At 36.2% G+C, this 23,755-nt stretch overlaps 1 protein-coding gene and 1 long non-coding RNA gene across 5 annotated transcripts in view; one reads left to right on the plus strand and one right to left on the minus strand.

Annotated features, from left to right (window-relative positions):
• Gabrb2 (gamma-aminobutyric acid type A receptor subunit beta 2) overlaps nucleotides 1-23,755 on the plus strand; it is a 219,554-nt gene that overhangs the window by 39,692 nt on the left and 156,107 nt on the right. The window lies entirely within an intron of this gene.
• On the minus strand, nucleotides 15,062-16,287 carry LOC134480669 (uncharacterized). Its single transcript, XR_010055322.1, has 2 exons — nucleotides 16,168-16,287; nucleotides 15,062-15,217 (listed from the first exon to the last, which is right to left on the minus strand). It is a non-coding gene; the product is annotated as an uncharacterized LOC134480669 (long non-coding RNA).

Raw genomic sequence — 23,755 nt, forward strand, 5'->3', positions numbered from 1 at the left:
GTAAGAAGCAGGCATGGTGCTAGAGAAGGGGCTGAGAATTCTACATTTTGATCCTTGGGCAGCAGAAGGAGACCGTGTGCCACACTAGGCATGGCTTGGACATAGGAGACCTCAAAGCTTTCTCCCACAGTGACACACCCCCTCCAGCAATCCCACACCTTTTCTAACAAGGCCACACCTTCTAATATGTTATTTCCTAAGAGCCAAGCATTCAAACACATGAGTCTATGGGGACCAGTACTACTCAGTCCCCCATAATAGTATGTTAGTTATGTGTTCATTCGTCACCACAGTAATACAGCCAGTGCTTAGGTTAGAGGTTCTCAATCTTTCTAATGCTGCAACCCTTTAATACAGTTCCCCATGTTTTGGTGGCCCCCAACAAAAAATTATGTTGTTGCTACTTCATAACTGTAAATTTGCTACTGTTATGAATTCCAGTATAAATGTATGATACACAGAATTCACAGAATATCTGAGGTGCTACCCACAAAGCAGTTGTGACACACAGGTTGAGAACCACTGGCTTAGCTCTTATAGGCATTTGAGTTGTAAGTTCTCATTCTCTGCATTTTATATTGTGAATATAAGAGAATATTTAGTGCCTACAGCTGCTCTCCAAGAGGTCCTGAATTCAATTCCCAGTACCCACATGTTGGTTCATAACCATCTGTAATGAGATCTGATGCCCCCTTCTGGCATGCATGCATGCACGCATACTGACAGAACAATCATACATTAAAAATATATTTTAAAATGATACTAAAAGACCACCATTACTGATTTGAAAATCCAATAAAATTTTCATTCCACATCCATATGTTTGTGAAGGGTAACCTTGGAGACTTTTATGTTAATGAACAAAAGATGAAAGTTAAGTAGACCATTGAAATTTATTATAAAACACAGCACTTAAAATCAATGGGGAAAGTGTTACCTGTGTTAACTATTTAAAGCATTGTCTGTGTATTAAAACTTGAATTTAACAAAGTAAAAGATTCTTTCACATATTCTAATAGAAAGTCATGAGTCATTGACCTTAATGCCATTGAAAAGGGTTTTAGATCCTCCTGTATTCATCCAGCCTCATTTAATTATATGTAACATCAAGTTTCTACTTTTAATTCAATTGCTGCCATGCTAATATCATACACAGGAAAATGATGTCACTGTTATTAATACCCTTATAAGTTTCTTTACCATTTTCCAGTTTTTCAGCCATGACCTACAAATCAACAGCTAACTTCATTTTGATCAAGTTTCCTGCCCTGGGTAAATTTTCTATTTTATAGTGCTGGCTTCACAGAAACATTTCGTGTGGAAATGAGGAAGGCATTATGGCCCATGATTCTGTCAATAGCGCTCTCAGAATGGGACATACTTCTAGACACAGAAAGAAAATCCAAAATAGGTGGGACAAGAGGAGTGAGTATGTAAATGAGCTTAATGTGCAAACATGAAGACATTATCTTCATGAAGAAGAACCCCACACTCTCTTAAAATGTAGGGCATGGTGGGGAATAGGATTTGTAAACCTATTACTTTGGTAGGAAACACAGAAAGATTTTCTAGGGCATGATTACTGACCCAGAAGTCTACAGAAAATGAGAGGCCCCCAGTCAGCAAGAAAGAGAATATCAAAGTAATGAAGAGAAATAGAACAGGACATCAGGAATTATTCCTCAAACCTCACCTTATCCTACGTGTATGTGCAACACACACACACACACACACACACACACACACACACACTCTCACACACACTGTGACAGAGACAGAGAGAGACACATATATACACAGAGAAACAGAGACAGACAACTTGAGAGAGAGACAGAGACAGAGACAGAGACAGAGACAAAGAGACAAAGATGGTTGGCACCCTGTGTACTATTTAGAGAAAGACCAAGATGTAAAGATCTCTTGATCTCTTTTCTTCTTTTTTATTTTTTTATAGCATGAACAATATGTCTGAGAAAAGATATTTGCTCTAGAGGCAGGGCAAGAGACTATATTAAAGAAAATGGTCATTAGGAAGTAGAACTATTCTATGCACTGTCCTAACTCTGATTGGTCTGTACTCTCAAGACCCTTACTCCCACTGCTTGGATTTAAATATTAATACTCTTATCTCCTCCGTCTACATTTGACAGTTATTTAATCTACTTAATGTTTGATTTTTCTCACCTATAAAACATCAAAGTTATGGTAATGTTCAGCCAATGAGGCTGTTAATGAAAATTACATTGTATAGTTTAAATTATGAATTACCTGCCGTGAATACATTCTCAGAAATGTTTTATGTTCTTGTTTTATATCATTTTTGGTTTTATGGTAAAATATATTAAATGATTTATACATAATTTTGAGGATAACTTTATGCTTTCACATTACTCCATAATAGATAGTCTATGCTGAAACTGAGCTGATCCTCTTTGCAGGGAACAAATCGTGATTAGAAAGTCTATTACTTACAGTCTTGTCACTCAACAGTTATTCATCCTTAACATGAATCATCTGTTTATTTGGATAAAAGTGATTGTTTCATTAGAGTCCATGGCTCAAGCACCAAATACTGATCACCTTGAATGTCAGAGTGTCTTGAATTGATTTAGAAAGCATGTCTGGTAGCTAACAATATGTGCATCTCTTGACATAAAATGAAAGTATAGTCACTTAAAATAAAGAAACAAAATAATGACCTTTAAAACTCAACCATAAACAGATTCCTGGTTCAGGTACTCCAAAAATGTTGGTACATTTCCAAACTATAATGTTTCCTACTACATCTTACATATACAGTATATTGTCTTGTAGAATTTGTAAATATTTTGTTCTGAAATGAATGCTGTAAAGTTAGTAAGTAAAACCAGATGAATACCTTTTGCCCTGAAGTGGGCAAAGCTTTTATACGTGCTATGACTACTGAGTAAATTAGAGAGAAATTTAGAAGAGAAAATAATTTTTCATTCGGGGATAATAAAATAATAATGGTATTGTGCAAAATCCAGCCATTTTTCTCCAATTGAGAGGTTTCCTTCGAATGTTCTGTGATCAAAAGTCAGTAATCATAACAGAGTAGATCAAGCATAAGTTTTCATAAGCAACGTTTGCGCTGCAGCACGTACTCAGTGATTTCTTGCCACACTGTCACAACTACAGTGGCACAAGGATGAATGTATATAGAAAATGATAAGGCAATAATGAGAGGAAGCAGTGTGTTCTTTCTGAAGAGGTTAGAGGACAAAATTCACTACATCTAAAATCTACTTCTGGGGTACAGCCTACATGTTCGCATAAAGATGTGAATGGGCGATTTTCATACTACTGGGGCCTTAATGCCTAAGGTTGTATAGAAAAAGAAATAAAAGGAAATACAAGAAACTACAAGGAAAAATATAAATCAATGAACCAAAGGTCATTTTCTGTCCCCTTTCTAGAGCCCTCCACAATCCATCCCAGTCATTATAACACTGGATACAATAGTGTAGAGAAAGGTATTGCAGAATGAGAGTGGTGAGCCCATTCACTGTCTAATGCTCAGATATTCAGTCATAGAAACATGGGAAATGCTCAGGCACATTCGACTGAGCGGGCACGCTATCTATTCTCTGTGAGTACTCTTCCAGCACTTTAGCACTTTTACCCCGGGTCACAAACAGCTACACTCCGAAAGTTTGCTGTCATAGTGATAAACCGTTCCTTCGAACGGTGAGCATTAAAAATGTAAGAAAATGCAAGGACTGGGAGACAGTAATTGGGAGAAGTCTCTTCATTTATAATTTCCATGTGTTTAGCCAACCTTTATTGAGTATCTGTTAGCCCCTAGGGGGTCATTCATGTATTATTTTGCTGTATCTCCAGAGATACTTTGTATGTTGGGCATCAAGGCCACTATTTTACTATAATATTTTTACTAGAATAAAATTGAAAGCCCAGACAGTGAGCCCAGTTTATGGAATTGAAGGTGAGTAGACTCAAGCCTTCGTACTCGAAGACTAACTATGCTCTGTTCTGCGACCTTCCTGTGTTGGCAGGGAGTCAAAGATCCATAAACTTTCCTATGGTGTGAAGCCCTATTCCCAAACATTCCTACTTAACCACATACACTGAAAATGTGTTTGTTTATTTCCCTTAGGTTGAATGATTTTTAATCAAATATATTTATAATTTAACATGTATGGCATTTTAACAAGGGACAATGAGAGTCGTGGGAAATTGTAGCTATTCCCCACAACTATTTAATATCCTGTTTTCTAGTCCAGTTTGTCTTGTTTTACCAAGTTGGGAAAATAAATTGTGATGGTTTTTCTAGGAATGCAGCATGTGTGTGTGTGTGTACCCATGCCTATGCATGTGTGAATGTGTATACCTGTGTTTAGTCAGTGCATTAAATTAATTTCAACTGTCTCCTAAGATGTTTTTGCACACCTATGCACCAGAGTGCAAAACTGATGCCTGTAGCCAGAAGGAGGCTTTGGATCCTGTTATACGCCATTATTATGGGCACTGGGAATTAAACTCAGATCTTCTGGATAGTTAGTGCTCTTAAACACTGAATTCTTAACCACAGAACTTTTGCCTCTGTCTCCCAATAGGAAAGCAAAGAACAAATAATGAAAATGATTTATTAGGGAAATTATAAGAGAAAAATGTTCATGATCTGCACACTCCTAAAGTAATTCATCCTAGAAGGAAAGGTAGTCCCTCGATATTTATACAACATGAGAAGAGAATATGGATCAAAACATGGAACTGACTTAAAATTTTCTGAGGCACAACCCAATTTTTTCTCTGAACTGAAAGAGCTCATTCTTGCTTTTACTTTCTTGAAGAATTTTATAAAGAATTCTCAAAACAAACAGTGAGTGTTGTGGTGTGCTTGCTCTGTTCAATGATGTTCAAAATTATTTCTCTGAGGCAGTTTATCACAGTGACCTTCTAGCACTTTGGAAGACAGTAGAGTGCTGGTGTCAAACGGATGACTTTCTGAGATGAATATTTATGATCGCACATATGGAGGAGGAGGCTTGGAAAGATAGGACTGAATGGGAGGCAAAGAATCTCTCTCTATTTTAGGGTTGCATAATGAGAGCCACCAAGTTAATGTATAAATTCATGCATTACACAGCTGACTTCACATGCCGCAAATGGGTGCTCTTCAGTTGATATGCTGTCCTTCAAAGTAACCTGCTGGGTGCTTTGGCAAAGGCATTGTGCTGTAGCTGTATGAACCAGTCTATAAAGTGTATCATAGATGCTATCAAATTCTCTTTCAGTGATGTGCGTAGAGAATTAAAGTGCAATCCATCACTACAGACAAGATGCTTTTGGGTGTGCATTTTCCAGAGACATGGAGTTGTTGGGGAATATGTTTGTTTCTGTAGATTGTTCAATTGTGATAGATAAAAGAAACACGTCAAACTGAGAACTCTGATGGCAAGAATGATGGATTTTGTCTACAATGCCTCTTTCCAGAAAAAAATACTCTGTTTTTTTTATCTAATAGTCATGCATATTCTTCAAAGTTTAGTGTAGATCTATCTGTGACCACCTTAAAGTGATCCAAGTATCAGATATTTGCCATGTCATTGGGCAATAACAAAAACAGCACTTAAGCAGGCTTCCATAAAAAGGGAATGCATTGTCTCACTAACTGAATTGACGGGGCCTTGCTTTGGCCTCAGACATGGCTAACAGAGCATCTAGACATGCTCAAATGGTATTGTCTACAATCATTGCAGTCAGCCCGCATCTCTGATGACTATATTCACCTTTTCTCTTTATTTTTAGGCAGTTTTCAAGTGTTGCCCTTCTCTTTAAAAGATAAAAGACTCTAGTCTACAAATGGAAATATGTATTTCAATTTCCTTGACCAAAAATTGTAAAATAGTATCTTATTGACCTACCTTGAGTGATATGAAGATCTCTGAACCTGGAGGATGAAATAATCTAGTTGTGTATTTATTGCCTCAATACTTAGCTGGGTTTGTCATTTTCTCAATGAATACTTTGGACTGCTACATCCAAAAATGTAAGAGAGTTGGAAACCCACAAAATATGGACACTGCACCCTTTAAAACCCAAACTCCTACACACATTGAGTATTGGATAATAATTCGAACATTAGAACCAGAAGGTGTACAAATTCCAGAATTTTTAGAGCAACTAAACTATACTATTGATAGAAGGGGTTGGGGATTTATCTCAGTGGTAGAGCGCTTGCCTAGCAAGCGCAAGGCCCTGGGTTCGGTCCCCAGCTCTGAAAAAAAGAAAAGAAAAAAAAACAAATGCACACTTAAAATATTATATGTAGAGGTGAGGGTGCTGATGCATAACTGAATCCTCAGAGCTCAGAAGACTGAGGCAGAAGGATGGTCTTCTTGCAAGTTGGTTCTTCTTGCCCATTTCATTCTACACATTAGGCTTTTTGGCTTGTTTTATTTTATTTTTTTGTTGTTGTTCTTGTTTTTAAGAGTCTGATGTGCCAGTGTGTGGGGTTTTGCACATGATTGCAGCAGTCTCTACAGTCCAGACACATCGGATTCTTTGGAGCAAGGGTTACAGATGGTTGTGTGCCACCTGACCTAGATGCTCAGGTCCCAGTTCAGGATTTCTGTAGGAGCAATGCATCCTCTTAATTGCACAGTCCTCTTTGCAGCCCCTCACTCTGGTCTTCAGCCTATAGTTTTGACGGGCTTGATTGCAGACAATTCTGAGCTCTAATTCTGTTTTAATAACTCTTTACATAAGTCATGAACTGTTTCTTCCCTTATTTTCTAACCGCAAAAATGACTAAATTACTTACCTTTGAATTCATTATTATAATAATACAAAATACATTAAACAAAACACAAAACACTCCATTTTGTATACAGCAGGATTCCATGCTGGGTGGAAACAAAGATCATCTTTGCATATTATTCAAAGTACACTCACAGTGACCTGCTTGCTGGTTTAGATTATCACTTTTCTCTTGTGTGTTTCTTCTATTATTTGTGTCTGCATAGATTTAGTAATGATTAATTTTACCCCACACCCATACCCTGCCCTTACCTGTGAAGGTTTTCCTTTCTTTTGAAGTCCCTTTCTCCTTTTGGATAGCTGCATTGTCTGGAATATGGCCAATTTTGCTCGTGGTGCTAATGCCAGAACAGTTAATATTTTTTCATGAAGCATCTTTTTCCCTCAACAAATTTTCAACTTCCCCTCTCTATTATTATACTGCTGTTGCATTATATTTTGAATTGTTTCACATGTCCACCTATTTCCAATAATTATTGAAGTACACATTCTATGTTAGTCATTGATGGTACTAGCATATCTTATTGACCACTATAACTGGGACTTTTGATAATTTCCCACTCTTGCCAGTAAATAAACCCAAAGTAAAAAGATATATCATTCACAAAACAAAACTTCTTGATGGGGACCACAAGTGACTTTGCAACATGTGTAGCAGTATATAACTGGAAATTGTGTTAGTCCGTGGAGTTCTCAGCACATACTGAACTGAAATATGACCAAACAATTCTATGATTGCTTTCCTTAAAAAATAGAGGTGCAACCAAGCCAAGGCCAGGGAACTCTCCTCACTTTATTACACTGATGTATTCCTGGACAATGCTATTAATTTCTTACTATGTGCCATTTCCTGACAGTGGTAATATAGACTGCATACTTAGAGCATTATCCCAACTTTGCACACTTTATAATGTATGGAAGCAGAAAGAACATAAGACACTGTGACATAATAAACACTGTTCTAGGTAAGAATATACAGTTATCACCACAGTGTGTTAGAAGATATCTAACTTAGATTTGAATACAGGCAATGGAGAAAAGAACTAAGGTGGAGAACCCATCATTAAATGGTGACTCATGCTATGTGATTCAGGACCTATTTATGAATAAATAGGAGTTGCTTGAAGGAAGACAATAAGGAAAAATTGACAGAGATGTGAGAAATTGATTGTGAAAAAGTCTAGGTCCTAGGGAACCTAGAAGTCAAGGGTATTAATGAAGTTTAATATTCAGAAAACATTGATTGGGACGTGGCATCCTAGTTTAATCTCTGTGGCTGTAAAACAATTCCCTCTAAAAAAGGAATGTAGATGAGAAAAGATTCAGTTTAGCATCCATCCCCATGTTATAGTCCACCGCTGCATGGAAGCTCTACCAGTAGAAGCTTAAGACAGTGAGTCACATCACCGCCACATTCAAGGCAGGGACAGCATGAATGGATATGCACTCATTTGCTTGTTTATGTTTTCTTTGTTCTTACTTTGTCTAGGACACCCTATCTAGGGAATTTTTCCAAATGCATTGGGATGGCTATTCTTTTACCAATTAATTAATCAATCAATCAGTTAACTAAGGCAACCCTGTGCAATAAGGCCCACAGGTCAATATGGAAACTTTCTCATGGAGAGCATCTTTCCAGGTAATTCCAGGTTCTGTCAAGTTGAGAGGAAAGCAATCACAGAAACCTCATTAAGGAATTGAAAATCTTGTGAATACTCTAAACCAATATTGATATAAGTTTAGGAAAGAAAATGGCATGCAAAAATGTATTTTGAGGAAGTAGTTTGGTAAATGTGTGGCAAATATTTGTCAGAAACAAGAAAAGATGTGGTGAGTTCTAGCTCAGGTAAGAGAATGGATGTCAATAGAGTTGGGATGAAGACACCTCCGTTTATAATAGATGCTGAATTGCATGAACTTATTGTGAGTTTTGAAGGATTTAAAGTTATTTTGGTTTTATGTGCTGTACAATATATCCACAAAACTAGTTAGAAAAAAAAGGATTTTTTGTTGCCTTTAAGACAATAGAGCAGGAAGGAAGGAAGTTGGTGACCAACATTGATTCTTGCATGAATCTTTTCCAAGCTGATCTCATCTAGGACTCCAACATTTGTCCTTCAAATAACGATCCTTTCTCAGTGGAGGAGTGGTCCCTTACATCTGTATGCAGAAAGACCCACAGGACGTAAAGTCTCAGTATGCTACTGTGTTCATTCCTTTTATCTCTGCGCCTTAATTTATGCAAAGTGTCTCAAATTACACATCAGCTACCTTTCAAAGGGAGACTCGATGTTGTGTACACCAGAGGGTGAAAATCACAAGCAAACATCTTTCTTCCAGTTCCATCCACCCAACAGGGCAATGTCGGCTTTGCCAGGTAGAGACTTCATTACTGGAAGTATCCAAGCAGAATTGGGTTACCATCTGTCACGGATTTGGGAGAAAGAATTCTTCCGTTAAAGAGTCAGGTTGAGAGAAAAATACTTCCATAACAATTCCATCTCTTTAACATTTAACTGTATTTTCTCATAGGAAAACCTGTAAAGTATATATCTCTGGGTTCTTTTTATCCTGCGTGCTACAGTAGCAATGATGTCTGTCTTTCTATTAAAGCACATTTATTGTTAAGCCACACTAAACTTTCCCAAAATTTTTCTTGAGTCTGGGATTTTTCTTAGCCAGAGTCCTGAATTTGGGGTCCTGAATTACAGCAGTCATTTAAGGTTTATTCATTGCAATGGCTTTTTTGTTTACTTTAATTTTTAATCTTCCAAATGTGGATCAAGCATGACCACACCTAAAAGCCTTATGGAATGCTTTGTTAATTGTTTAGCTCTGATTTTGCCTACTTAGTATTTTAATTTTTTTTAAAAGAAATTGAATCTTTTCTGATACACATTCAGGATTCTTGTTTGAGGGGTGATCTGATACTAGATCCTGTACTCAGCCTTGTCACCACAAGATAAATACATATATAAAACATAAGAATAAAAAAATGGATGAACCTTTTATTGGTAAAGTTCACAGGCAAAGACTAGTAAGAATGAGTAGAATTTTGCTACTCCCCTCAGAGGCATTGCTGTGAAATGACAAAATGGGAATGGTCACACTTGCTCCTAAAATAGTCTTTGAAAATTTTAATTCCCCCAGTATAGAAACCATTTAACTTGTTTGGTTTGACCCTATAATAAACCATTGTGCACCTCTAAGGAAACATAGACGAATGTAGTATTTCAATCGCACACTTTGCACATGATATAATTTTATGGAGAAACATGTTAATAGAACTGTTGTTTGGAACACATGATGTCCAGATGAGTAATACAAGTGGAAGCTCTATAAAACTCAGTCCTACCAGGGACTGCCACCTGCTGCCTGCTCAAAATCCATGATAAACAGAGATTAAATATGGAAAAATATACTAAAATCAAAGTAAAAGTCTTCTGGATTTTTTCTTTGAACATTACCAGTATTAACTTCAACCATCACCTTGATACTAACCAATAGTTACCTGGGAAGACAGATTATCTACTGAAGAGTTACCTCCATCAGACTACCTGGGAAGATAGATTATCTACTGAAGAGTTACCTCCATCAGACTACCTGGGAAGACAGATTATCTACTGAAGAGTTACCTCCATCAGACTACCTGGGAAGATAGATTATCTACTGAAGAGTTACCTCCATCAGACTACCTGGGAAGACAGATTATCTACTGAAGAGTTACCTCCATCAGACTACCTGGGAAGGTAGATTATCTACTGAAGAGTTACCTCCATCAGACTACCTGGGAAGACAGATTATCTACTGAAGAGTTACCTCCATCAGACTACCTGGGAAGATAGATTATCTACTGAAGAGTTACCTCCATCAGACTACCTGGGAAGATAGATTATCTACTGAAGAGTTACCTCCATCAGACTACCTGGGAAGATAGATTATCTACTGAAGAGTTACCTCCATCAGACTACCTGGGAAGACAGATTATCTACTGAAGAGTTACCTCCATCAGACTACCTGGGAAGACAGATTATCTACTGAAGAGTTACCTCCATCAGACTACCTGGGAAGATAGATTATCTACTGAAGAGTTACCTCCATCAGACTACCTGGGAAGACAGATTATCTACTGAAGAGTTACCTCCATCAGACTACCTGGGAAGATAGATTATCTACTGAAGAGTTACCTCCATCAGACTACCTGGGAAGATAGATTATCTACTGAAGAGTTACCTCCATCAGACTACCTGGGAAGACAGATTATCTACTGAAGAGTTACCTCCATCAGATTGCCCTGAGACTATGTAGATGGGGCATTGTTTTTATTGAAATTAATTTGGGAGGGCCCAGTGACTATAGGTGATGCCATCCCTACGCGGGTGGGACTTGGCTACACTAAAAATTAGTTAAACATAAGCCAGGGAGCAAGCAAGCAAGCAGCATCCCTCCATGGCTTCTGCTCCAGGTTTTTATTCATCTCCAGGGTCCTGCCTTGAATTCTTACATGGCTTTCTTTGATGCTGGACTGTAAGCCATAAGTTGAAATGAACCTGTTCCTCCTCTCTTAGTTACTCTTTAATTGCTATGACAAAACACCATGACGAAGGCAACTTATAAATTAAAGGATTTTATTGAGCTTATGATTTTAGAGGCTTAGAGGCCATGAAAGCATAACAAAACCACGGTGGAAAGAACATTTAAATGCTCACATCTTAGCCTACAAGCAAGAGACAGACTATTTGGGATGGCGCTAGTCTTTTGAAACCTCAACTCTCACACACAGTGACACTCCTCTAACAGGACCAACAGTTCCATCAAGAGGAGACCAAGTGTTCAAACATATATAAGCCTATGTTCTCCTGTTGACAGGGTTACTGCTCATAAAGAACTTGACAATGAAGGAGTCTGGGATCTGAAAATGTAACACTCTGTCAGGGTTCACCAGATCTTCGAGTGCGCTGAGTTTGGGGCAGAATTACAGGCTACAAACTGTAAATTTGAAAGATTGGATCAGAGATCTCCCTGTTGTAATAATTGGCTTTCCTATGAAGATTCAAGGATTTAGGACCACTGCCTAATAGCATTTGCTCTGGAGACAGGGAAGATATTTACTTTGGCTCAGTACTGTAACCATTGTGAATTTCAGGGGCTTACTAAGGATAGGGCACTCATGGATAGTTCTATCCTCAGAATCCATCAGATCAGGTTGATGCCTAAAGTTCAGATAAGACTTTAAACCATGATTTTTATTAATTTTTCTTGAATGGATTAAAGATAATCATGGATAATACCAGCTTTAGATGTAATAACTATTTTATTAGCTTGTCTGTTTTGTCTGTAGGTAAATATTGTTCTACTTGGCAGAAAATATAAAGCACAACACTGCTTCTCTAAGAGAAAGTTGTCATGAATAGAAGTGGGTGATATATATTTTCAAACCATCATTTGTAATTTTGCTTGGGGGGGGGCGTTAGAAATTTATTGTTGTCTAAGTGACAAGTTGATTTATCATGTGATCCTAGTAAATTCATACTGATAACGTTTCAGAAATAATATACCTATTAAAGAAAAATCATTGAAGAGAATACAATGATAAAGGCATACACTAAGTTCTGATGACATGCGGTGGCACTGACTGAATGGTACCTTGGGAATAGAAGCCAGGCCTGTGTGTAACTGCTCTCCGATCCAGCAATCAGTTTGTGCCCTGGCACAGAGTAAGAAATACATCCTACATCTCCTCCTCGTTTTCTTCTTCTCTTTATAAAAATTTGAGACAAGATCTTGGGATACTGCACAGTCATGCCTTGAACTTGTGTTCTTTCTGCCTTTGCCTCTGGAATAGATGAGATTACAAGACTGTGTTAACAGGGTCCAGCCGCTGCATTCTTTGTTGGTAAATTACTTCCCTTGCATGACCATACTTAATGAATAATTCAATCTTCCCACTTACCTTTAACCAGTGTTTTCATGAACCTTTTGGTATACAAATTGTTGCAGTTAAAGAGTAGCCTTAAAATACCCTTGACACAAGATTTGATGATATGTAACCATTATTTTGTTTAATGAAGCTTTTTAAAGTAGGTACACGCTTATGTTACTGAATGTTTACGTCATTTTTTTTCATGTCTTAACTTTCTATTAGGAATGGAGAAATTTTAAATGTATACTGTTGTTTAAAAAAACAAATAAAGGACCCTGTAGATTACTAACTTTTTTCTTTCTTTAAAAAATTATCCTTTTAAATGTACTGCTCTTCTTCCAAAACAATCAGTAGGAAAAGGCACCTCCTATTATTCTATGTATATAAAACTACCTATGTATGCAATTCTTCTTCAAGCAACAATTAAATAAAATTTGACTCCAAAAAAATTCCTTTTAAATGTGCTAAAATAGGAAGTCATCATATATAAGATCAGACTTATATATGTGTATCTTAGTGATTGAAAGTAATTTACCTTAGGAAGGACACTAATGTCCCTGACATGATCTTATTTGTCCTTTCTGTGATATTTGACAAAATGCCTCCGCCGGGAAACCAATAACGAACTGCCTCAGATCTTTAGAGGAAGTAAGAGCTAAGAAATAAACATTAGTAAAGACATAGTCATTGATGTCTTTGATTATGGTCTAGAATGAGGAAACCATTTTCTTTGTAAGGACATTTGCTTGCTTTATTCTCCTGTCCACTGACACAGAGCACTTGCTTTGTTCCAGAAGCATGTGCTCTGCTTTTCTGAGGATAATCACACCCTACAAGCAGGAAGCTTAAACCTTTTCAGGGGAAAGTTTTAGAAACCAACTTAATAAAAAAGTAGTCCTATCCTGACCTATGAATGTAATCAATAAATAACAACTTCTTAAGTTTTGGCTGTCTTAGGATAGCCAAACCTCTGAAAACAACTCCTCAATTTTTAGTGACTGGTCACCACGAATTTCTGTCACTGTCGAGTACATCCATTAATTTATTTTTATTTTCTTAGCAATAATTATTCTCTCTTTGAGACTAAGAGAAGCCCCATTTCCTTCATTTGCGAGCTTTGTCATTACACATTGAATGGTTTCCTAAAAGAATAGTCCTGTTTTCAAGATGAGTGGGTAGTTTGAACCATTGAAACTTCTTTTTCACATTCTTTTATTGGACTACTTTCTCTAAAGATTTTGTGATGACAAAACTTAGAACATTGATGACATCCATGTTAGTAAATGGTGAAGGGCTATGGTCAAGTTACCAGGGCAAGAGATCTAAGAAATACGCAGGTGCAGAGCTTGAAATAAGGATAACAATGAGGGTCCTCAGACACGTGATGGACAGGATGCTACCAGCATCCACAAAAATATTGGCCCATTTGTACACCAGTGATTTAAAAAATATTGACCTGTAGCTCAATGTCACTTATGTCTTAATAATGTGTGTGTGTATATATATATATATATATATATATATATATCACCTTTCCTGCAAAACGTGATCATATGCATTTGTCTTTTCTCTTGGCCCATCAGCCTTCTCCTGGAGGCACTGACTAAGCACATTTTCTTTGCTCCATCCTCAGTCTGCAAACTGGCCAAGTTCTTAGGTTCCGCCACCTTGTCAAAAGTATGAAAACAGACTACGTCCTTATTTGAAAACGTCCTTTCCCTTTAGAACTGTCAGATCTCCTCAGAAGCTGCCGCTTCAGAGTGAACGAGCCTGGCTCATGCTGAGCTGAACAAAAATAAGCATCTGAAATATTGAAAAGGGACTCCATGGCACCTCTTGTCTCTCAGATTCCTCACCTCGTTCTACTTTTCATATAAAAATCACTTTGAGAATCAAAGAGAAAGACCAACTAGGTGCTTAGGATTAGATGGGCTCTGCTTAGCACTATAATTGTAGATCAGGTGAGACCTTTATTAAAAATATAAAACATATGAATGTAGTACTACCAGCCATAGCAAATGTCTGTAAAAACCGATGTGGGAAATCCACTTATCTCTGTAATGTCTTCCGTGGACTTATTTTGCAACCATCAGATTAGTGAACCATTAGAAAACACCACAAGAAGCATATCATAAGTCATTTAGTTTGATATGCTTAATAAAAATACATGCTTCTGGCCAGTGTGTGGTGAGCATAAAAATAGATTCATAAGTGTTGATGGTTTAGATTTAAAAGGTTTCTTTTGAGGCCAGCACCACATGTGTCACGGCTGGTCAAAGTGGCGATGTGCGTCATTGGATACCGAGTTTCCTTTATTTAAAAAATGAAATGGTTTGATGTGTGCAAACTGGTTTAAAGAAACTTCTCAAAATTATTTTAAGCATGACATACGACAAAAGTACAAAAGTCATTTCTTTGCATTTCTCCCATTTCTGGAGACCATATCAATTTAATGTTTAATGAGTTGCCATGATCAAACTTCTTGCTGTGGACCTGTGGGAAGATAAATGATGATATGAGTATCCAGGGTGGTTTTGCATGCTTGTCTAACACAACCCATTTTGGAAATGGCAAGGAAAACTTGACCTTGGGTTCTCCTATAGTTACATTACAATACACCCCATTGAAAACTACAAGATGCCTGGCATGGTTATTCTCATCTGCAGTCCAAGTAATCAGAAAGCTAAGAAAAATTTAGGACCAGCTTTCCCTACATAGAAAGGGCATTTTCCATAAAATATACAAAACTGAACTTATTAAGTAAGGAATGGTTGGCTTGTGATGTAATTCTTTGCTTTGGAAAAACTGCACCATATATGATAATGTACCTTATATGATTTTAAACTGGCTCTCGGGTCAGTCACTTGATGTTACATGATGATATATTCATCCATACATTCATTCATTGGAACAGTTATACTTTATGACATCTATGCAATTTCACAGTATCATATAAGCGTTCCAAAATCAACACATCTTCAATAACTTATACTTTTTCCTATCGTTCTTAATTTTTTTACATTTTAAATTTTGATTTTGTATCTGGTAGATTGTTTATTGCAGCTACCATAGGTGTGAAGTGACACCTTGGTGAGATGTCAATTTATAGTTTGAAAAATTTCAGCATACCTTTGTAATTTTCTATATTATTTTGATAAAGAACTTTGTCTTTCTCTTATACCATATTGTTGCCATTTCATTGTTGAGTTCATTACTAGGGTTTCACTGTTAACATCTTATCAGGTACATGATTGACAAACATTTTCAATCCATAGTTTCCATTTCTAATTTATAGAAATATAACCAAGTAGATGTTCATTTTGTATTTTACAACTTTTCTAAATTAATAGTTCTCACAGTATTAAATAGCCATTTATATATAGAGAGAACATCATTGATGGTATTCTTTGTCTTTTGGAAAATGAGTGTCATTTTAGTCTTACCTTATGTAATTGCTCAGGTTAGGATGTCCAGGTGACATCACGGTTCAATTGGAGTGCGGAATCTTTCAGTTTTTTCTTTTTAATTTCACTTTAGGGTTTACAATAAGACACTTACTTGCCTCTACATAGGAGTTATATCGTTCAGTATTCAACATTCTTTTGAAACAAACATTCTTATTGCTGCTTGAATTACAGATAATGACATTGTCTTTTATTGAGATCTAGGGAAATCTGCAATAGTTTCCAGGTAAGGAAACTTAGAAACTACTCTGAAATTTTGACTCAGAATAAATATGCTTAGATTCTTATTTTTATTTTCCCTATTTGTGTTCTTTGGTTTTCTCTTTCTTTTGCTTTTTTGAGAATTTCATACCTAAACTTGCTAAATTTATATTATTTGCAACCTTCTTTTGCTCTTCTTCCTTTTACCCAACTTCCCACTGTCTGTCAATTTATAACCTCTTCTATAGTCTCTCTCTCTCTCTCTCTCTCTCTCTCTCTCTCTCTCTCTCTCTCTCTCTCTCCCTCCCTCCCTCCCTCTGTCCCTCCCCCCCTCTCTCTCCCTCTCTCTCACACACACACATCTACTGAATCCACGTGGTATTTTTCCTATGTACATGTGTTTAGGGATGACCACTTGGAATTGGAATTCCTTTCTCTGAGCTCATTCCTAAATAGAGCAAACTAATATGCCCTCCCATAATAGGTATTAATTGCCTATAGGTTTTAATATTGAATGGGGTCTTATGACATGTCCTCCATCCATTTTGGCACGTTGACTGGTGTGGTTATTATTCAGGTCTTCTTTACATAATCATAGTGTTGAGATTTCATGAAGACATCTCTTTCATGTTTAGAAAATACTATGGAGCAAGAGGGGCATTGCTCCTCTGGATCTTACAATCATTCTGCCCTACCTTCATGATCTTTCCTGAGCCTTAGATGTAGGGTCTGGGTTGTAGATGTACCAACTTGAAATGGACATACCATGGTTAATTTGTTTTTCTAGTTGTCCTGTGTGCATCTCTGTAGTAAATCCTAACTGCTGCAAAAAGAAATTTCTATGATAAAGGGGGAAAGCTGTACTTATCAGTGTTACCCTATAATTAGGAATAATTTTGATTTAGTGACATGACTGTTGCAAGTTATATGGCCTCTCCAGCCATGCAAAGTCACTTAACTTACAGTTACAGACAAGTAGGCCATCCTATGGAGTGGTCCTTCGGTCCAATGAGACAGCTGTTGCTTACTGTCTAAGACACAAGTGGCTCAATTGTACCATCAAAATATCCAGCCAGGATGATCCTTATTGTGCTTTGAAAGACTTACAGCTGGGTAGATCTAGCAATTGCTTCTCTCCATTCACAGCTTGCATAGAAACTTCTAGTATATTCAGAACTAGTCTTCAAAGAGGATGTTACCAGATCATTACGAGTTTGATTCAACAAAGTTCTATGTCTGAAGTCTGCAGTGTCTCTGAAATACTGTCCTGCCTTCAAGTTCTGGTATGTAACAGACTACAGTGGCAAGAACCTCTACTGGAAGAGAGGTTTTCTTTGACCACCATTAGGGATTTTGTGAAATAGTCTGTGACCAACACCATTTACCATTTAAACTCTTTATATTCTATCTATCTATCTATCTATCTATCTATCTATCTATCTATCTATCTATCTATCTATCTATCATATATGTTTATATATATGTGTCATTTTAAATAAATTTTTAAACTATGTTTCTCTATGGCTTTTTCAAATACTCTTTCTGCTCTATTTTCTCATGTTTTGTTAGGTCATTTTTTTCTTTTCTTTTTTTTTTTTCTTTTGGTTTGGCTAGGGTTCCACTATGTCTTTAAAGAACCACTGCTGTCTTGAAACTCATTTGTATTCAAAGCTGGCCTTAAGCTCCTGGTAATTTTCATCCTTTGGTCTCTTAAGCACTGGGACACTGAGCCTGTGCCATCAGACCGAATTCTTCTTCTACTTTTTCTGACATCACTCCTTCTTCCTTGCTTTGATCTTTTTTACATGTGTTTGCATATCTCAAAATTCATATTTTGATTTAATCATAGTCTGTATCTCAACTTACACTGAATTATTATGAAAATGAAAACAACTCTGATTCACATAAAGTTCTATGCAGCCTTTGGCATAATTCCAAATGTAATGGATACATAGTAAATTGTACTTGCTTTCACATATTAAAGTGTCAACAAACGTTAAGATGTCACTTGACAAGTCTCATGTCTCAAGTCTCTCACGGTTTTCCTGCAGTCTTATGGTTGGGGACATTCCATTCTATCTTATTGTGACATTTTAACAGAACATGAGAAGTGAAACAAAGGAGACATGGATAGCAGTACTTCATTCCCAGGACCCCGCCCAGTTATGCAGCTAAAGTTAAATGTTAGTTAGGATTAGGCTCTTGCAAATGTGTTTCTTCCTTTAATAAAATACTCACTTCTAACCTGGAATCTTATTCATCAAAAACAGGCAAAATTTTTAGCTATTGTTCCTGTGGTCTTAAAACATGAAGTTAAATTTGTTTTATCTTTGTAAAATTCATTCCCCTTTTCTTCTTTCTTGAATTATCACGTAATGTCTTAGTTTCTGATATTTTATAAATTGGCTACAAGGGGCTATCCCTGTGTTAATATTGAATTCATGTTCACCCATTCTTTAATGATGATAACCTATCTTAGGGAAGGTTTAAAGAAGCAGTTTTGGCTTCAGTTGCATGAGTATCACAGAATATACTTACATAAACTAAGAGAGCCTTGTGTACCTTCTCACGGAGAGACATGAATGGGCTACTGCTTATTATGAATATGGTAACAGCAGACAGAGTCCATTCCACCCAGACTAACTGAAAAGTAGCTGTGCTATCAAAAAGACAATGCATGGGTGAAAACTCAGGAGAGGAGAATTCTTAGGGAACCCTGTCCAGTCAGTAAACAAAAACCTCTTCCCTTGTATATGTTTGTTGCTTAACAAAAGCTTAGAGAGGGCCCTTTTCTAGCCTTTTAAATGTTCGTGGGTTCCTGAGACTTATTGGGAATGATGAGGAGAGAATGTTTCAGTTTAAAGAAATAGCTACACAATAGACAGGCGAATGAGTTTCTGTGTAATCTGCATAATTACTCATTACAATAGTTGTATTCAAAGGTAAATAGCTAGACAACTTTGAAAATGTTGTACTGGCACAGCTATACAGGTTTTGAGTTTGGACATTTCCTTAAGTGTTAGGACATAATGTGACCTTTATTTTAATTCTGACACAAGTTACAGAGCCATGAAAAACTCATTTATAAAATGACTTTATTTTAAAAGTTATGCTATGCGAGTTAATTATAACTCACTGAAATTACTCATTTTGGTTAAATAAACTTAATTACTTTAAGCAATCATGTATACATTGTCCCTTTAAAAATCATCAAATTTAAATATTTTATTCTAAAAGACCCAGGCTCCTTCAAGAGAGATATTAATTTAAGTTTAGCATGCATTAATTTGTAAGAAGCGTTTTCTAATTGAATTGATACTCAGAAAGCTAATCACTAAAGCAAGAGCTCTACCTTGCCGCAGTTGCTGCACAAACTAATTGAATTGAAGGAGTCACCTTTTTTGTTTAAACTTGGTCTATGTGTGTTTTCTGACACTCTGTAATATATGCACAATTGCATAGAGTATGTTCAGAAACTAACAGGTCTCCTTTGTCCTCATTAATATCACCTATGATAATAAGATATTAAATGTGAAGGTTCAGAGCTTCAATTGTGCCAACTCTAAGTTCATTAAATTGTGTGACTTTGGTGATGGTAATAAAATAGATATAACTTATTTTATGTATGCTTAATTTTTTAGTTTGTAATTGCTGCATCTAACTGTGTATATGAACATTGTTTTGATGTTTGCATTTTTGACAGTGATAAGGAATAATGAAAGCAAATTGATTGAAGTAAAAATTGACAGTGCCATGGATATTTTAGATGGGTGGAGTAGTTAAATATCAAAAGATACAATGGTTCAAAACCCGAGAAGCTCATTTTTATGGAACATATCTTCCAATTCTGAAGGCGAAAATTACAGAATTACCCTAATAAATGAATATGATTTTGTAAAGTGTCAAGTGCTCAGACTATACAGTAAATGAAAGCTGGTGTATGGTCTACTGGGGTCTACTGGGGTCAAGAGGTTGCTGAGCAGTTTCGAACTTGGATTTGAGTTCTAGCCAGACATAGAAATGTAGCTTGTTCATTATCTATTAAGACAGTATTCAAAATCTAAAAGAGTTTAAAGTGTTTGCAAATCAGGAAAAGGCAATATGAATAAATGTTTAGTAATTTGGGACAGAAAAGTGACAGAGGTGAGGCCAAAGAAACAGGGTATGTCCAAGTTTGTACAAGGCTGTGGAAGTAGGTTAATGTTTCATTCTATGCATATAAAAAGCTTTCAAACTGTATTAGTTCAGGAAGACACGTCTCTGTGTAGGTTCCTAATATCCCATTGAGGGAAAGGATAAAAATATAAACAGTGGCAATGTCATTGTAATAACTTCTTTGTAATAGTAATTTGCCACCAACTCTTAAGACTAGAGACATACCAGATTTTCTATAATATTTGGAATTAGAACTTAGTATTTGGCTTTTTTCTACAAATATTTCTAGAGTTGGATAGATTGTTCAGTGGTTAGGAACACACACTGCTCTTTCAGTGGCCTGGAGTTGAGTTTTCACAGCAACACCCTCTTCCAGCAGCTCACAATTACCTGTCACTCCATCCCCAAGATGGATCCGATGTTTCTGACTTGCTTTGCGGTCTGCATTCATGTATACACACCCACACACCAAAACATGCACATACATAATTAAAAACAAACAAAAAGTATTAAAATATATCACTAAGAATGTAATACCGAGAAACAGGAATCATATTTAGAGCATTCTGTGCATTTTCCTAAGAGTTCACAAGAAATCCACATTGTACTCTTATTTACTTGAATGTGTACTAAATATTGTTTTTGTCTACATGAATAAGATACAAGTTCTCTCATGGAGATGACAACCTTTGATGTTAAAAACATGCATCCTGTATATCACTAAGTTTTATAGTTGTCATGTTTAGGATAATTTACATATTGCATGTGATATCTTTAACAAAACTTTGAGTTTTAATTGTGAAAATTATTTTGCATTTCAAATTTTGGAATTCACTGGAAATACAAGAAGGAAACATGAAAGTGTCTTCTAAATTTGCCCTCAAATTAATAAACTATTTCCCAAATGAGAGGAAAATCTACAAGGGTGAATGTTAGATATGTATGGCATATTATACTCCAGAAACGTGTGTTAAACTTAAATTAATCATGTACTTTATTAATAATGAGCTTACACTGCCTTTCCAGTATTAGAGCCATCTAAAAGCAGGCAGAAGTTCAGACTCTCCATTCAGAACCTCAGTCTTGGAGTACCATCCTCTAGAGGAAAGTAATAAAGAAAGATTATTAGACATACTTGTTTCTGCCAGTGGTAATTAAAAGAGGTTGGGTTGCTTTTTCAGAAATCAAAAGCTTTAGAGAAGAAATTGCGATATTTGCAAAAATACATAATTTTGAAGACAAAGCTATTGTCTAGAAGAATGTACACACAAGATTAGTCACTGAAATTCAAGGTTCTACTGTAGTAACAGCAATTTTTAAAGCTTACAAAACATCGCTACAGTAGATAAAGCAGATTAATCCCTTATTTTATCATCGGTGAAAGTATATTTTAACGTCTTCCCATTTAGAAAGCTAACAGATGTTTTGGCATACTCAAAGGACAGACCAGACACAAATTAAACACACTCATTCCCTGTTGGCTTCTCCCTAGATTCAGAAAAATTAAATGGGAAAATGAAAATATATTATTTTTCCCCAAGTGAGTGACTGTGGTTTAAATGCAAAACAAAGGAAAAGATGCATAGAATAGCAATTCCAGCTTCCCCTGAGAAGAAAGAAATGAAGAATTAGAGAGCCACAGACAAAAAGGCAGTAAGGTGGAAGACAGAAGCTTCGTGACTGCAGACACAGGCACAAAAACCATAGGCTTGGCCAGGAAAAAAACTTCAGCAGACACCAGAATGAAGACCTCTGGCTAGAAGTGGCCAGAGCAGTGGCACAGTCCGTCTGTAGAGGGGAAATGACCCTTATGGAGAAGCATCTTGTGTAATGATCAGGCTTCTGTTTCCTAGTTCTAGACATGCTGTAAACCAAATTCACTAGGCAAACATACTAGAAAATCCAGACAGAATGACCTTCAACAAAACAACTGACCAGAAGCCCTCAAAAACATCATCACAAAAATAATGATTAGGGAGCTATCCGAGATTAAAGAAGTCTAGAAAGTAAAGGTGGTATCTTGGGTGAATGGTGAACTGATTGATAGCATTCAAATGAATTAATTTTTTTTTGCTAATTTAACATATATATATATATATATATATGTGTGTGTGTGTGTGTGTGTGTGTGTATTTATACATTATATAGTGTATATAGTGTATATATCCAAACAGTATATATTGAATAAATATACATGTACATATATATGAAATTGACAACATAAAATTAATTTATACATATATATATACATATATATGGATGTATGTCATACTTTGTGTATTAGTTTTTGTTTTGACAAAATACCAGGACCAAGGCAACTCACAGAAGAATTTGTTTATTGGGGTTTATGTTTCCAGAAGGATTCGTCTATTTGTACTTACATAGATATTCCAGTTGAATTGGATGGTTGCCGTAATATCAGGCATTTTCCATTATTTCCCTTGGTTTCTTTGTTGAAAATCAAGTGAACTTACAGGTACATGTGGATATTTTTAGACCTGTATATTTTACTGATCTATGTTTTTGTAACCCATCCCCACGTAGCTGAGTGCATTTTCATACTATGTCTTAAAACTCATTCTGTGGCTTTCGATAGTTTTATTTTTTTCCAAATTATTTTTACTATTCCTATTCCTGCATTTTGCATATGAATTTTAACACCTTACTCACATTTTAAAAAAGACCCTCGCATGTGAAGGCAAAAATTAACGTTCGCATTTCCATGGAGATGGCAGCTTAATAATATTCATCCTTGCAGTCATGGATACAGCATATATCTCCCTTCTTTAGGGATGTATCCTTCTAGCTCTGCATGTAGACACATGCCCACCTTCATGTATGTTACTGCAGTAAAATGAAAAGGAAGACACAAATTACAATAATACAATAACAATCTCCTCGTTGTAACAATTTTACCTCAATTTCTTTTTCTTCTTCTGTCTGTCTTCTATTATTAACTTTACATGATCATGAGAGATAGCTGCTTTCTTATTATCTCTAGAATTTTGTTATTTTACTTGCAGCTAGAGGGACAAATAACCTGCAGTACAAACATCAGTTTGCACAGGATGGAAAAAGAATTGGTTTTAGCTTTGACATTCTAAATCCATCTTTTATGGAGATGGTCTGGATTGTGGTTAAGTTGAGAATTTCCTGTTCAAACACAGCAAAGTTGGGACAGCTCCCCATGGTTAAATTCCACAGGACACAA

This window comes from Rattus norvegicus, chromosome 10 (genome assembly GCF_036323735.1).
Source record: "Rattus norvegicus strain BN/NHsdMcwi chromosome 10, GRCr8, whole genome shotgun sequence".
NCBI lineage: Eukaryota > Metazoa > Chordata > Mammalia > Rodentia > Muridae > Rattus > Rattus norvegicus.